This window comes from Leptopilina heterotoma, unplaced genomic scaffold, assembly GCF_015476425.1.
Source record: "Leptopilina heterotoma isolate Lh14 unplaced genomic scaffold, ASM1547642v1 Lhet_130, whole genome shotgun sequence".
NCBI lineage: Eukaryota > Metazoa > Arthropoda > Insecta > Hymenoptera > Figitidae > Leptopilina > Leptopilina heterotoma.
Genome location: NW_025110849.1, coordinates 458,524 through 476,938, shown reverse-complemented (window position 1 = coordinate 476,938; position 18,415 = coordinate 458,524).

Here is an 18,415-nt window from a genome sequence, read left to right as displayed (position 1 = left end):
ATTTTAATAAAATTCTTCCCAAGAATTCAATTATTTACATAAATAATTCTTCGAAAGAATTCAATTATGTTGATAAATAACAAAATTGTACCAGAAAATTAAATTATTTTGAGGCATTTTTAAAACTAATACACTTCTTTTTGGAAATTCATTTATTTTTTAAAATTTTAATAAAATCGTTCGCAAGAATTCAATTATTTTCATAAATAATAAAATGCATTTTAGGAATTAAATTATTTTAAAAAAATTTATAAAATACCACACAGACACTCAATTATTGTCAAAAATTTTAATAGAATTTTTTGTAAAATTTAATTATTTTTAAAAGCTTTTCGAAATTCAATGATTTTCAATATCTACTATTTTCATAAAATTTCCAAACAGAATTTAATTATTTAAAAAACTTTTTGTAAAAATCTTCGTAAGAATTCAAATTTTTTCATGAATAATAAAAATGTATCAGGAATTCAATTTTATGTAAATTAGAATTTGCATAAAATTAGTCGAAAGAAATCAATTACGTATTTAAACATTTTTATAACACTCTTCGCAGGAATTAAATTGTTTTTAAAAATATTTAAATTCTTTGATGAATAATAAAATTCGTTGCAGGAATTTAATTTATTAGTAGGATAAGAAAGAAGTAAATATTTTTTATCAAAATTAGGAAAATAAAATATAGAATGGAATTCTTGTCATTTTTGTGAAGTGTCTAAAACAAGTTTTTTGGTAGTCAAGTTTAATTTTTCGATAGGTACTTTTTTTGCTACTTTTTTTTAGTTTGAGAGCTACTTTTTGCTACTATTTTAAAATTAATCATCGAGAGCGAAGTCTGTTATTGAAAAACTACATTTTTAATTATTTCTAATTAGTATCTAATCGATTTTTGGATTTAAATATATTATTTATAAATAAATTACTCAAGATTTCAATTAGATTTAAGAAAGGATTTTCGATCTCGGATCCCTAAATGGCCTAGCATGACAGGATTTTGAGAAAAAAGACGTGCTAGAGACTTCTATAAGCTAGGAATTAACTAAATATAATTTTTTTTATTTCCATATTGAAGCAAAAAGCTTCTAATTTAAATTTTTTGAATGACTTTATTTTTAAAAGAATGGAAAATTCGAATAAGTCAATATTCTGTTGATAAATTTGAAATGAAAGTAAAAAAGAAAGAACATCTCATATTTACCAATGCCAATAAGTCTCCTGAGACAGGTCGTTTCGGAGGTTCATATAATATCAGACAGAAATTTTTATCTAGGACCTCTATACCATATACGTATATGTATATATATATATACATCTTTTCTGTGCTGGGTAGAAATATATCAGGTTCTCAATCTTCCATTCTCCACCTTCTCCATTTTTTCCTCTTTTTTGTTACATAAAATTACCTATTTTTTCCCTCTTTAAGTTGTTTCTTAAAATCTTTTTCTTCTCTTCACACTTCTATTCTTTTTTGAGAGCCGAGGGTTTATTTTCCTTTACATGTATTTTTCAACAAAAAAAAGAGAATGCTTTTCGTCTCGAATGGAAAATAATGAGATAGATTTAAAGGATATATTGACAAGGGCATTTTTTTATAGAAATGAAAAAAGAAACAAATTGTGAAAAGTGGGGATATAAAGAAAATAAATAAAATTGTAATACCGCGAGAATAAGGAAACATTGAAAAGGGATAGAGAAAATCGTTCAAAACTAGCACGTTTCTCATTCGTTCGTGATAAGGAGACAGATTCATCAGAATATATCTCTTCTCTCTCGCACTCTCTCTCTCTCTCTCTCTGCATCTCTTGAGGGTTCCCAGGACGCTGAATCAGGATACTGCGCGCACAGTATCTTTATTTCTTGGCTTCCTGAATTTGCCAGTAAGAAGCCAGAGAAAATAGAGACGACATGAAAGAAAATGAAAAGAAAGAAAATTCAATTTGTTTATATGACGTCTTCCGGCTGGTATCTCTAAAACTATTTCTCTCTTGGTTTCATAATAATTACGTCTCTATTGAAAAACTTTTTCTTCATCCTCATTTGAAAATAAAGACCTCATTTGCGAGCTCCTTGCAAATCGAGTTCCTGTGATTGAATTTACATTGAATGTATTTTCTATTTCTTCCAATCGTTCATTTAAAGATTCATTTTTGTAACATCGCCTCGCAAATAACTTCACGTTTTAATACAATAATAATAATAATAATATTTTTAAGTATTTTAAATTTAACTAGCAACAATTCTGACTTTTCACTCACTTCATTAAATCAAATTAGCAATTTTTAAAATAATAGAACGTGAAAATTTTTAATTCCAATTTTTTTTATAAAAATAAAATATGCATTAGAATATATAGTTTTAATATTATTATAATTACAATAATCATATATTCTGACATAGGGAATTCAGGGAAAAGTCAGAAATTTTTATTAAAAGTACTGAAAAAATTTAATGTTTAGAATTAATAAGAAAATTCTGAATTTTTGTTATCTCTTCAACCTTCAATTTTTTCTATTTCTAACAAAGATTTCTTTCTAAATAACTTAAATCTTAAACAACTATCATAAAATAAATAAATTATTTAATATGAATAAATTTAACTTAAATATTTGAAAATGAATTCAATTTTAAAAGAGTTGCGTTTACAATTTTCATCAATAATGAACTTCAAATGATTTCAATTTAAAATTTTATAAAATTTAAATGTTGAATGAATTTAATTAGAAATTTTAATAAACTTAGATATTTGCCAAATTTTAATAATTCAAAATTTTTAAAAATTAATTAAATTTGTCAATATAAATTTAACTAATTATTAAAAATAATGGATTTATAGAAGAATTTTAGTTAAAAACACTAAAAAGATTGAACTTTGAAGAAGTTGCAAATGATTTCAGAAAATCAATTATTACTTTCAAAAGTAATAAAATTCTTATCACAAAATTCAATTTTGTTCAAAAATTTACAAAAAATATTGACAAAATCCCAATTATCTTTGTAAATCAAAAAAATTCTTCCTCAAAATTCAATTATATTCAAAAATTTTAATAAAATGCTTGTCAAAATTACAATTATTTTCAAAAAATTTCCAGATTTTAATGATTTTCAATATCTACTATTTTAACAAAATTACCCAAAAGAATTCAATTATTTAAAAAAAAATTAATATAATTGTACGCAAACATTTAATTATTTTCATAAATAATAAAAATTTTACAGGAATTTAAATATTTGCAAATTTTTTTTAAGTTTCAATTCAATTATTTAAAAATTTGTTAATAAAATTATAAGAATTAAATTATAAGAAACCTTCATTTATTCAATAAATAATTTACTTTTGAATTTAAAGAATTGAATTCTTAATTCTTGTAGAATTTTCTAGTAGAAATTGATTTGAAAATGAATTTTAGTTTAAATTTTAGATAATAATACAATATGAAAATAATTTTTAAGAAGTTTCAGTAACAATATTCTTGTAATACCTATAAAATAATGATTTTAACACTCGATCCTCTTTAATTATTATAAAACAAGAAGAAAGCGATCACTCCGAGTCAAAGACTCGGAGTAATCGTTATCTTTATGTTTTATAACAATATTCTTAAAGTTGATTAATTTTAAAAAGGTTTCAATTTGAATGTTTTGAAGAATATTAATTCCTACGGAAAAATAATAATAATAAAATATTTAAAATATTTAAGAAAGAAATTACTGTTTTCGAATAATTTACCAATTAAAGATATTCGTAAATAAATTTAACGGAACATTTTTTTCAATAAAATTTTTTCCTTTATTTTGTAAAAATTCAAAATTTTTTAGTTTTTTGTTTAATTAAGTTTTCTAAATGACAAATATAGTTTATAAACATTTTTTCCTTTATTTTTAAAAAACTTTGAATTTTATTAAAACAATTGAAATTCAGAAATAGAATTGATGCAAATTATTTTCTTATGAAAATTAAGAATTTTCTACAAAAATATTAAGAAACGGGAATATCTAACAATTTTCTTCCCAAAAGAAAAAAATGGGTTTGTAAACAATATTGTTATTGAGAAATAAAAATTATGCGTAAAATGGGTATATTTCCTACTTTTTAATAAAAAATTTTCAACATTAATTACTTAACAATTTTCTAGTATTTTTTAAAAATAAAAAGAAGAATAATTTGCATGATAATTTAGATTAGTCAAACGAAATTTGTTATAAAAAAAGCATATAATAAACAAAATTGGTATATTTTTTATTTGTTAATCATAATTTTTTTTAAATTTTCTAATTTGTAATATTATTTTATTATAAATCGTGAAAAAATACTTGCATATTTTCGATTTGTCAAACAATATTTTTTAAAGAACAAAACAAAAGCATACACATAAACTAACTTCTAACTGCGGACAGAATGAATAAAATAATACGGAGACTAATATAGTTAATTGATTAATTATTAAAATTCAAAGACTTTATGTAAGAAAAGTAAATTAGAAAAAAAATACTGAAGACGTTTTTCATATAGCGATGTAAAATTAATCTAGAGGTATGAAAAGCAAAAGGGAGGCACAAGATAAATAGTAAAAAAATCAGTAGAAATGGTGGTAATTAGTCAGACGGTGACGGGCGATCAGTTACTTTCAGTTAGAGGTTAAAAGTGGGCCCCTTCAGAGACTAAACATTTTCCACTAAGCAAATAGATAAATTGTCGTTAGTGAACTGACAAATATGCTAGCCTACTATATAAATTTTAAAAATATTTATAGATAAATAGATTTATTGGAAAATTATAGGGTGAATGACGTTGTGAATTTAAAATAGAAATTTCAAACGATGCTACTAGAAAGTGACAAAACTATCATTTTGTAAAATTATATATCATATATAGTATATTAAATAACTCTAAGGATTAAGAGTATTTAAAAAAATGGATAAATTCCTACAGTGAATAATTGTAAATAAAAATATAAATGTTCTTACTTATTACTTACTTCCTACTTTCTCTGTTTTAAAGATAGATAAATATGTACAAAACTTTTAAGTTTAGTTTTACAATTATGTAAAATATAAATAATAATCAGAAAAGATGACTATTATAAAAGTAAAGTAAATTTGATATTCAAATTTCCCACTGATTCCAACAATTGATAAAATTAGGTACATTTTTTACAATAAGCTTATAAATTTTAAAATTACTTATAAATTTAGCTCTTTAACAATTACATTGCAAACTTGAACATATCAGAATCTTTTTTTTATTAGAACTTTTTAACAGACAATATGTTTTACATTTCAAGCGACCTACAAATTTTTGTTATCCATTGTAAAGCAGTCTCCCCTATAATATATTTGAGTTAAATAAAAGTATATATGTATATTTGTCTCAGAGCCAACTAGGTTATTTATTTGTTTTAAATAAAAATTTTATTCAGCATAAATAATACTTTTATTTGAACCTAATAAAATTTATTTCAAACAAATAAAAAGTCTAGTTGGCTCAGAGTCAAATTTATATCTTCTTTCTGTGTGTATATATATTCTTTATTTCAGAATAAACTTTTTTCATTGAGAATTTTTTAACCTATTTTTTAATTTAAACCAAAACAGAATATATTGTCGAATTAAATAAATTATTCAAATAAATATTTTTAAGTCAAGGTGGTAGATATTTTCTATACATATGTACATTCGGATTATATCTATAACATACTGACTTTAAATAAATTTAAAATTATTTTGGTATTTGAATTAAGTAGGTATAATCTTTTCTCAGTGCACTACATAATTGTAACTAAAATCGAATAATCACTAATTATTGGAACTACCAGTAAGCTTAACTAATAATTAAAATATTCAATGAATGTACCATTGATTATTATAAAATTATTGGTAAACTAATTTTCAATGTTACTAAACAATGATAATTTTCCAAGAGAGAAAAGTAGAACATTTACCAGAAGAGTGAATTTATAATTCTATTCAAGATAAGTGACCAACGATAATAAAAAAAAACCTATTAAAGATAACACATTTGAACTCAACAATAAAAATTTACGATTTTAACAGAAAATGAGAATTTAATAAGTAAAAGGGATAATAAGTATTAGTGTAAATAAAAAGATAGTAGAAATTTTAAAACATAATGTTTATATACTTACTGCGAAAATTGATTTTACAAAAAGAAGCATTCTGCTTTAAGCTTTTGGAAAACATAGCCAGATGGCACGAAATTCAAAGGATAGATAAGACGAAAACTTCGTTTTCTTCTTTATCGTGCAAGACTATGCAATATTTTTTTATTTTTTACTTCTATAAAGTAAATCTTGATATTCTTTAAATATTTGTGGTTGATAAACAAATATTCATCTACATAAATATTTTTAAAAAATTTGTTTTTAATTAAAAACAAAAAATTTTTGAACAAAACTGTGATTAAAAATTATACATTAACTAAAATTTTCTGCTTATTAATAAAAATTAAATTTAAACTGAGCAAGTTTTTTCTCTTGTTTAAAAAATGTATAATTTATTTATCGAATTGTTTTCCTTCATTGGAATAAAAATTTGAATTTTTTAGAAGTATTTCATTATAAAACATGCAATAAACAAATTTATTCTTTTACTTAGAAAAAGATTGTAATTATTTCAAATAAATGAGATTCAAAAACAAATATTATCAATATTTTTCCTGCATTTAAAAAAATTAGAATTCTTAGACAAACTTCTGATTGAAAATTAAATATTCAGCAAACTTTTCTCTAACTGACAAAAAACTTAAAAATTGTTATAATATATGTAGAATTTATCACTTGGTCAAATATATAAACAATAGATGGAATATATCAATCAATCCAAGTCAGGTTAATAATAAAAAACACATGTCTTATTTTAACGTTTCGACAGTCACAGCAGTCCTCTTCAGAAACGAAAAAAAACGTCACGACATGTTACTTAATATATTAAGAAATAATAATATAATAATAATAAATTATATAATTATAATTATTATAATAATAATTAATTAATAAAAAAAAATTAATTAATTAATTAATTAATTTATTATTATTATATAATTTTATTATTATATATATATATAATAATATATATTATTATAGTTATAACTATATATTTTTTCAAAATATTTAAGGGCCACGTATGGATGACCAGTGGTATTAGACAAATTAACATTTTTACTACAAATATTTACATTAAGGATATTAAAATCTGCTATTCTACAGTCTTCATTATGTTTATAGTAATCTACACAAGTCAAAGTATATTTTAGCTAATTTTTAATCTAATTAATTAAATATTCTTGTCTCTACTGTATTTTGAATTCTAATTTTATATTAAAATTTAAGTTCGTTTTATGATCGAAATAATGAATACAGTTTTGCTCGTTTTCACTTATTCATTAGTAATATTGCAAAAAAGTCACATTTTTCGACTCTTATAGACATAGTCGAAGAACCGTAATGAGTGAGTGTTAAGCACTCATGACAGGGATGATGACGAAGACGAAGATTATATTAATAACAGTATGTTTGAAGACTATACAATATTAGACGAAATTGAATTAAACGGTACATACACTACCGTCGGAAATTATCGGTGTGGCTCCACACGCATGGTCCAAAAACAATCTTTAAATCACGATTTTTCTGTAAAAACAAATCTCAGAAAATTTAAAAATATATATGTCATTCTTCAAGTTTCATCATTAATTTAAAATCAAAGAAGTTAAAAAATCTTATTCGGTTCGCGAAATATTATAAATGTCAAAGCCAAAAGCATGTTTTTTACCAGACGCATTGAATTATTTAATTTCTGAGATTTGTTTTTATAGAAAAATCATAATCGTAATGTGTTTCAATTACGTTCTTTACAAATTAGCTTCCTCGTGAGAAGCAAGGAGACTCACATCAAAAAGCACCCCGAATTTAAAAATTACTTTTATTTAAAAAATTTAATTTGTTTCGTGAGAGAGGCAAAGGGACCCACACCAAAAAGAGCACACCATATGTAGATATGTGTTTCAATTACATTTTTTGAAAATTACCTTTGTGAGAAGTAAGGGGACTTACATTAAAATGCACCCCGAATTTTAATTGCAGATTCAAATTAAGCTGCCCAAAAAACCTAAATAACCCTAAAACTCAATGAGTTTTCTTTTTTCTTTTAGTAGGGTGTTGTGGGGTGATGAGTAACGTTTTTTTCGTTGGACGAAAAACATGTCAAATAATTAAATTTTTAAATATTTCAAAATTGAATGACTTAGAGGCATTATAATATAATATTTCTGCATTATTAGATTTTCAGAATTTTAAATTTTTCCTAAAAATTTTTCGCTTTTTCAAAAACATCTGTTTTTGCATTTTCCAAAAAAGTTGGGATGATGTGCAACACAAGTAAAATTCAGGTATGTAATGCTTAAATATCGATGAAAAGCTCTTTAATTATTAATTTTAGGCTTTTTCAATGCTAACTAATCGAAATCTGTCAAAAAAATTTACTAAGGTATTGTTGACCTCTAAAATGTGGAGATTTCACCAAAGAAAAAAAATTTTTTTTGTTTAATTTTTTATTTATTCATAAATAACTGAATAAGGAATATAATTAGAGGAAAATAACTAAGCATTTTTTATTCATCATGTGAATCATCAGAAATCGACGGTGTTGCACAACCCCCTATGTTTCACATCACCCCACATCACCCTACTCCTTAAAATGAGCTACCTTGATTTTTTTCAAATTTTTTCATAAAGCAGTTCAGGAGATACAGATTTTTGAAAAATGACGTTTTTTACGTAAATTAAAAAAAAAATTTTAAATGTTTATATCTCAGTCACAAATTGATCAAATTGGACGTTTTTATAATGAAAAAGTTTTGTTTTCACACGGAGTTTTCAATAAAAATATTTTCAAAAAATTTGAAAATAATTTACGATAAGATTTTAAAATTTTTTAAATGAAAATTCATTTTTAACAATGTACGTATAGATCAATTTTTTTAAACATTTTTTGTAAGAAACTAGCACTAAATTAACAATTTTTAAGCCTTGTCCGATCGTTGGCAAACCGTGGGATCTATTTATTTTGAAATTTTTATATACACAATAAAAACGGTAGGCCTAACTTGCCACTTTACCAAATCACACAAATTTTCCACAGCAAATGTGTTTTCAGACTAAGTCTCTCCAAACATAACCTTCTTTTTGTGTAAAATGGTGATTTGGTCTAGTGGCAAGTTAGTCCTACCGTTTTCAATGTGTAGGGTAGAGTGGGGTGAAAAAGCCATGGTGTAAAAAAGCCATTTGAGTTTTATTTAAAGACTATTAAGCCGATTTATCAGCTGTTTAGAATATAAATACTATTAGGTAATACGCAACTTTTGAATCTAGTTTAAATGTTGTACCTAGATTAATATTGTTTTTAATGTAATTTTAATTTTTTGTTGCTTTTTTGAAAACATTTTGGTGAACTTTTCAAACATATTACAGTCTGATTAAGTGAACGAATAATAAAAGTAAATGTTTGTACATAAGGAGAAAAGTATACCGAAAACGTATACAATGTTGATTTTTGGAAATTGAACTGAATTAACAATTTATTTTTGCTTTTCTAATAACTGGTCTTGGGTGTAAAAAAGCCAGGGCAAAAAATCCATTGAATATTTTGTGAAATTCACTTGTTTTCTATTTAAACTAACCTTCTTATTTTACAAAATTTCTCGTGTTTATTTAATAAAATAAATTAAACACGACGAAAAAGTAGTTCAAAGTGCATTAAAAAAAACAATGAATAAACGGTTGCAACGAAATATGTTATCTGTGGTGAAACTTAAAGAGAACTTCTAAAAAAGGTACGAAAAATTGTCAGTGCAAATCGAAAACAGGTAAACTTAATATAATTTTTAATTTTGCTTGCTAAAAACTCTTTCATATTTATTAAAATATATTTCAAATAAGACTATTTGTCATATAAATAAAGGAAAACTATAAAAATACCTAAATTGATAACATGTTTTGCTAAAATCGTAGGGTGGCTTTTTCACCCCACCAGGTGGTGCAAAAAAGCCACTTGCAGTGCTTTCGTAAAACTCTTATAACTTAGTCCTTTCATGAGATAAAAAATATTTCCGTCAAGAATTTTCAAGCTTAATAACTAAACTTTCAATAACAATTGAAAATTTGAGAAAATAATTTTAAATACAGATTTTACAGCATCAAAAGTAAAAATGTGGCTTTTTTACCCCACTCTACCCTATATAAAAATTAAAAATTTTAAAATAAATAGAGCCTATGGTTTTACCACGATCGGACAAGGATTAAAAATTGTTAATTTAGTGCTAGTTGCTTACAAAAATTTTTGAAAAAAATTAATCTATACATACATTGTTAAAAATGAAATTTTATTTTAAAATTTTTGAAATCTTATCGTAAAATATTTAAAAATTTTTGAAAAATGTTTTTCTTAAAAACTACATGTGAAAACAAAACTTTTTCATTATAAAAACGTCCAATTTGATCAATTTTTGACCGAGTTATAAGCATTTAAAAAAAATTTACATAAAAAACGCCATTTTTAAAAAATCTGTATCTCGTGAACCGCTTTTTGAAAAAATTTGAAAAAATCAAGGTAGCTCATTTTAAAGGGTAGGGGAGAGTGGTCAAGGTTGGATAGTGGTCAAAGTTGGATAATCGCGCTTATTTCGTTTTATCACACTAGCGACACCTGTGTTTGCTTGTAAGTAGTTGTTGACAATGCCCACATACTTTTTACGTCAATTGCAGTTAAGTGTGCAAGGATTGTAAACGTATTTAGTAAGTCAGTGTTAAACAGTGGACGAAAAACGTTTTGAAATGTGATTAGAGGAGAAAAATAAGGTAGAAGAAATATGCCAGAAACAAAGTAAGTTGACTAAAATGGTTCATTATGATGTAACATAGAAATGTGGAATGTAGTTTGGTGTTTGTATCACGTGTTTATGTTCTGTGTGATATTATTAATCAAGGGCGCTTGAGTCAATGTTGAACCACGAGAGGTGGTTAGAGTTGGACAACCAACAATTTTGGGGTTATCAAGCGTTCTTGCAATAGAAATTGATTTGTTGACTTAAAGCATCATGAAAAACTTTATTTACATTGGAAAAAAAGGAATTACAAGTTTTTTGTAATATTTTTTCATTTTTCAGAAGATCTTCGCGCTATAAAAGGAAATCAAACCGCGGAAATGTGGATATTTCCAACGTTATCAAAGCGATTCGAGCTGTAACTGGTGATGACAAATTGTCTGTTCGTGCAGCATCGATTTCGTACAATGTGTCAATAACAACTCTTGGGCGATACATAAAATTATTAACACCTTTATTTGACAACATGAACGATGTTAACGACAATGAGTTGGAAGCTGCGCTCAAGCAACATGGAACCTATTCCGTCTGTGCAACTTCTAAACAAGTAAGTCATTACCAAAAAATAATACGAGATTAACGAATAAATAATTTAACGAAAAATATTTTAAAAGTGACCGGACGCGAAGAAAGCGACTCAAAAAGCAAAAAATTATGGGTTTTGTTTTGAAATGTCAGAGTGAAAATACACAGAGTGTGTCAACTCTCAATACAAATCATTGATGTTTAAGTCTTCATTACACTGAGAATATGGAATAAAAGTCGACTTTAATTTCACATAATTAAAATATAACTATCAATCAAGACAAAGCTCTTATAAACATAACCTAGAATTCGTTTGTTTCTTTAGTCTAGTTCTTCGCTTTCCATCACAAATGAATTTTTAAATATTTATTAAATGCTTTCTTGATTAGGTATTTTCATTGAAAGAAGAGGAAGCTTTAGTTGGTTACATAAAAAAATGCAGCGAACACTATTACGGTCTATCTACTGATGAACTGCGTAAATTAGCATACCAATTCGCTATAGCAAGGAAAATTGATTATCCACCAATTTGGCATGATAACAAAATAGCTGGTCGTGATTGGTACTTGGGCTTCATGCGGCGGCATCAGTATTTAACCTTGCGCACTCCAGAACAAACCAGCCTTAATCGAGTGAAAAGCTTTACACCTGAAAACGTGGGCATATTTTTCAGAAATTTAAGCGCTGTTTTAACTGAAAATAACTTTGAAGCTCAGAGCATCTGGAACATGGATGAGACAGGTTTCTCAACTGTTCCAACCAAAGTTGGAAAAATAATTTCCATGCGCGGACAACGCCGAGTCGGCCAAATTGCATCTGCAGAGCGGGGCACTATGATAACAATGGCCTTAGCAGTAAATGCTGCTGGCGGTTTTATACCTCCGTTTTTTCTTTTCCCCGGAAAAATATGCAAACCACATATATGGAGCAAGCACCCGCAGGTTCTGTTGGATTTGCAAATGGTTCTGGCTGGATGCAACAGCCAGAGTTCGTAAAATATATGGAATTCTTTATTCGGTGTACCAATGCTTCTACAAAATCGCCTCAGCTGCTACTTTTAGATAACCATGCGTCACATTTGTCGGTTGACGCTATTGATATGGCTTCAAAACATGGAGTTACCTTATTTTCCTTTCCTCCACACTGCAGTCATCGTCTACAGCCGTTAGATGTGTCAGTGTACGGTCCAGTGAAGACATATTATAAGTCTCAATGCACAGCCTGGCAAGTGCGCAACGCGGGAAAACTGATTGAAATTCGACATATTGGGACGCATGATTATTCCCCAAATGTCATTTTTCCGAAATGTCATTTTACCGAACTGCACTTTTGCGAATAGTCATTTTTGCGAAAAGCCATTTTTGCGAAATGTCATTTTTACGAATAGTAATTTTTGCGAAAAGCCATTTTTGCGAATAGTAATTTTTGCGAATTGTCATTTTTGCGAATCGCCATTTTTACGAATTGTCACTTTTGCGAATTGACATTTTTACGAATCGCCATTTTTACGAATTGTCACTTTTGAGAATCGACATTTTTACGAAATGTCATTTTTGCGAATAGCCATTTTTGCGAAAAGTAATTTTTACGAATTGTCGTTTTTTGCGAATTGTCATTTTTGCGAAAAGCTATTTTTACGAATTGTCATTTTTGCGAAATTTCATTTTTGAGAAATGTCATTTATGCGAATTGTCACTTTTGCGAATCGCCATTTTTACGAATTGTCACTTTTCCGAAAAGTCATTTTTGCGAATTGTCATTTTTGCGAAAAATACAATAGTGAATCTATATATACCTACAAGTTTAGTATTGTATTTTTCGCAAAAATGACAATTCGCAAAAATGACTTTTCGGAAAAGTGACAATTCGTAAAAATGGCGATTCGCAAAAGTGACAATTCGCATAAATGACATTTCTCAAAAATGAAATTTCGCAAAAATGACAATTCGCAAAAATAGCTTTTCGCAAAAGTGACAATTCGTAAAAATGGCGATTCGTAAAAGTGACATTTCGTAAAAATGGCGATTTGTAAAAATGTCAATTCGCAAAAATGACTATTCGCAAAAGTGCAGTTCGGTAAAATGACATTTCGGAAAAATGACATTTGGGGAATAATCATGCGTCCCGACATATTCCTCTGATAGTTGGCACAACTCTGGATTATGCTTTAACCCCACGAAATATAAAAGCGGGTTTTCAGGCGACGGGAATTGCTCCTTATAACCCCGATATTTTCATAGAATCTGATTTCGTAGAAGCCACGATGAACACAGAAAATGAATGCCCAGTTGAAGAATCCAAAAAGACAAATAAAGACGTTCTGCATCGTATCGTAGATTTGGAGGTCCTCAATGTTGATGCTCAAAAGCAAATGCCCAATTTAAATGAAATATTGACTTCTAAAGAACTGACTACTTCGAATGAACCGTCAACCTCGAAGTCTGTAACATCCGGTTTGCCTGAAATGTTGTCAAAAATTGGACCAATGCGGGCTGGAGCGCCGACAAAAAAGAGCAATCGCGGTCGCCGACCGATGTCCAGCACCATATTGACGTCCCCCCAATCGATTGCTGACTTACGTGATAGAAAGGAAAAACAAGCTAGCAAAATTATTGAATTGCCGAAGAAATCTTCAAAAAAAGAGGTTGACAAAGCACCAAAACGAAAACGAGGTCGACCACCGAAAAAAATAGCTGAAGTATCCTCTTGCGAAGAACATGAAGAGTTTTGCCCAAAACCTAAATCTCGACGATGTAGACCACCAAAGAAAACATCAAAAATGTCCTCTTATGAAGAAGAATTTTGCTCGAAACCTAAAGTTCGACGAGGTCGACCATCCAAGAAAACTTCAAAAAAGCCCCCTCCTGAAGAATACGAAGACATTTACTCGAATGCCAAAGATGGGACCAAAAATGCAATTAAAGACTCCTCTTCAGAAGAGGATGAAGACTTTTGTATAATTTGTTTTAAATCGATGCCACGTGAACTTAATAACAATAATTCGATTAGTTGCATTGAATGCAAGAGAGACGTGCATTTAAGATGCGCGAATATAACGAGAAGTTTCTTCATCTGCCATAATTGCGATTCAGATTAACGTCTGGACAATTTTCATTTTTTTCTGAATATTAATAATCTTTCGTTGATTTTATTTTCTTTTTCGAAATTTGCATTCAGTGCCATTATTAGAATTAAAGGTTCAACAATTTTCCTTTTCTTTTGAATAATGATAGTTTTTCCTTGATTTCCGTTCACGAAAAATTAAATATCTAATTTCATAAAAAAATACACAATAATGACTTTTATTTCAATCCCATGGTTTCTTTATCTATTTACAAGCGTATTTGAACGTCATTCTTTCCTTTGAAGGTCATTTTAATTATTTATCTGCATATTTAAATTATTTTCTACAGTTAACCAACCTTGACCACCTGGTTCAACTATGACCACCTTTTTTTTTTTTAAATTGCTTATAACTCTGAATCTTTTGGTCGAATTTTTTTACAATGTTCAGCAAAAACATTGCATTTGAGTTGATCTTTCCAAAAATATGCGCGAAATCGTGAAATTCGGTATACAGAAGAAGTTATAGAGAACAGTCAAAACTATATCCAACCTTGACCACCCTCCCCTACTAAAAGAAAAAAATGTTTAAAAAAAATTTGATATGCAAAAGCAAAATGATATCTGACTTGGTGTGGAATGCCCCATATACACTTCCGTCCACAAGTATCAGGACGATTACACGCGACTCTATGAAAAAACATGCCATCACTTTTTCAATCATATCTCGTAAATAAAAGGAGATCCCAAAAAAACTTAAATACGGTAAGAAAGCTGATTGAATTTTGCGTAAAATAAGTCGCTTTTGAATTCATTTCGTTAACAATTTTGTAAGTTATAGAGTGAGAAACAAATAAAATAAATAATCAAATTTTCTCATTTTTGTCTCTTGACTTCAACTTTTTCAAAAATCTAGAAAAATTTAGATAAGATTTTTCTAAAAACACAGAAATCTTCATTAGAATTTCAGCTTTAAAATAAGCCTTGAAAAATTAAAGAAGATTAATCCATCTTCGATATATCATTAAAAATGTGAATCCGTGTTTCGACCGATTGGTGCATTGGAATTCAACTCTGACAACTCGATTCTGGCTTCGCGCGGCTGCGAATGAGATAGAAAACAGGGACAAAATCATGCTGGAAACGATAAACTTTCGAGTTTCTTTATATTACTTGTGAAACATCATTATTTATTATTCCCCAGCTGAAAATCTAACGAAGATTTCTGTGTTTTTAGAAAAATCTTATCTAAATTTTTCTAGATTTTTGAAAAATTTGAAGTCAAGAGACAAAAATGAGAAAATTTGATAATTTTTTTATTTCTTTCTCACTCTACAACTTAAAAAATAGTTAACGAAATGTCTTCAAAAACGATTTGTTTTACGCAAAATTTAATCAGCTTTCTTACCGTATTTAAGTTTTTTTGTATCTCCTTTTATTTACGAGATATGATTGAAAAAGTGATGTCATGTTTTTTCATAGAGTCGCTTGTAATCGTCCTGATACTCGTGGACGGTAGTGTATATCATTATTAAATTGTTTCGTAAAAATTTTCATATTAATTCTTTCCATCCTTTTCAATAGTTGGGCTTAAAACAATAAAATTCCAGTGGGCTGGAGGATGTCTTAAAGATGTCCTAAGAATGTTCTAAAATGGCCAGGTTAACTTTTCCTGTCCTTGGGGTATGAAAAGCACAATATATTTGGAACATTTTTGAGATATGTTTAGGGCGTGTTTTACATATACTTAGAACTTGTTGGGGACATTTTTAGAACACACTTAGGACATGTGCGCGACATTCTTAGGACAAGCTGAATACATTTTTAGGAGATATATGAGACATTATCTAGAGATGCATTGACAACATAGAATGGGCAAGGTTGAAGGATGGCTGTTCTTCGTTGAATTGCTTTGCTAAACTGAGATACTAATTTGAAGTGTGTAACTTAAATGAGCTTTGGTCCTCCTCTACCCTTAAAGACCTTGCGTCTAATATGGAATTAATTCGAGATGCTTATTTACAATTTTGTATTGATAAAGATACGGCAGCAAGATCCCAATCAGATAGTCTGAAAATTTGGCAGCAACTCACTCTGTATAGCGGCGTCAAACCTTTTTTGTTTGCAAAATTTGATTTGAAACACAAAAGAGTTTTTGAAAATTCGACTTATCAATTACTACTCAAAATTCCTTTATTTTGAAAGAACTAAATTCTATCTTCCATCCATAGATCATTATATACTTGAACCATTTTCACCGTATATCAAAACTAAAACCACTCAAACACAAAACACTTAAATGATAGAGAATAATGATTTAGGTTATAATGGATTTTGACTCAACGGTGTTCGATGGTCTCTGAAATTTCTAGATTATGTTCGACAAACTGTTATCACCTAACAAAATGCAAAATCTGAATCCGAACCATTTACACAAATCTTCTTAATTACCTAAATCCAAAATATTTTTTTAACCCTTGAAGAAACGCTGTTGCAAAATGGAAAAAGCCAGAGTAATTTAATGCGAATCATTTTAAAAGCTCAGTCTTTACGCTCCCTACATGCTTCTGCTCTCTAATGGTAAATGGATATAACAAACGTCTTGCCGTCTGTCATTCACATTTTGCAACCGCGATTCTGCATGGATTCAAAAAATCTTTCAGATTTAGGTAACCAAGAAGATTTGTGTTAACGGTTCGGATTCAGATTTTGCAAAAAGTGCTTGTGTGCAGAGAAAAACTCGTTCGAAAATAATTGTTTACCAATTTCACGTCATTTAAACCAGGCAGTATCGTTTTTGTAGGGCGACATGTATAGGTCGCACGTAATGCACGGTAGTAGATAAACAAAGTGAGTACCCGGACACACGTTCGCGAGGCCGCCGTTAGAGGTGCCACTAGCACTGCAGTCGGTTATGGCGCGCATTTCAAATTTGTACATTATAGTTCGTGCGACAGCCACCAACGCTGCGTCGGTTGCCAACCCACAGGCGGTATTGCAGATTCCATCAGTATCAATTGATTGTAATGCAGATTCCTACCATAAATGTTGACTCGATCGGTAAAGTAGGAAACTGTTTTACCAACATGTTTCGACCCTTGTCTGTGTTATCAGTTGCATATGTGTTAGTGCAATTTGCTATGCGTGAATCTGTGATTTGGGTATAAATATCAGGAATTCAATGGAGTTCGCATTCGTAGCAGCCTCTTCGAGTCAACCGCATCAATCAGCAGAAGCAGAGAGGATCAACCAGCAGAAGAATATTAGAAGCAAAGTTGGAGAGAAGGAGAAAGAGAGAGAACGGGAGGTTGAGAACGCAGGTTGTGAGTGCCATCTAAAACCTTTTAGAGATGAAGAAAATACTACTAATATGGAAATCATTCAACGACATGAAATGTTGAGCATTGGATATTATGTTAAGTGCAGCTATGATGAATCACTTTCTCGGTACAATTCGAGTCCAGAAGGAGTGAATTCTGCCAAGTGGTTTGCCCAGGAGTTGCAGAAAATGGCAGAAAACGTTGACGCAATTATGAAAAATCCAATACCAAAGGATAGATTGACAGCAGAGGAAATTGAGGAATTTACAGTATCAACAACATGTCACATTTGTGATGGGCAAATTTCTTCACTTGACAAGAAAGTTCAAGATCATTCACATTTTACAGGTAAATATCGAGGCCCTGCAAATGAAGCATGTAATTTAAATTATCAAGATTCACCAGTAATACCTGTTGTATTTCATAATTTAAGTGGGTATGATGCTCATTTTATAATTGAAGATATTTGCTTAGAATTTGAAGGCAGAATTGAGCTATTACCGTTAAATAAAGAAAAATATATTTCCTTTAGCAAGCATGTAAAAAGAAACTGAAATTAAATTTCGATTTATCGACTCCTTCAAATTTATGGCATCATCTTTGGAAAAATTAG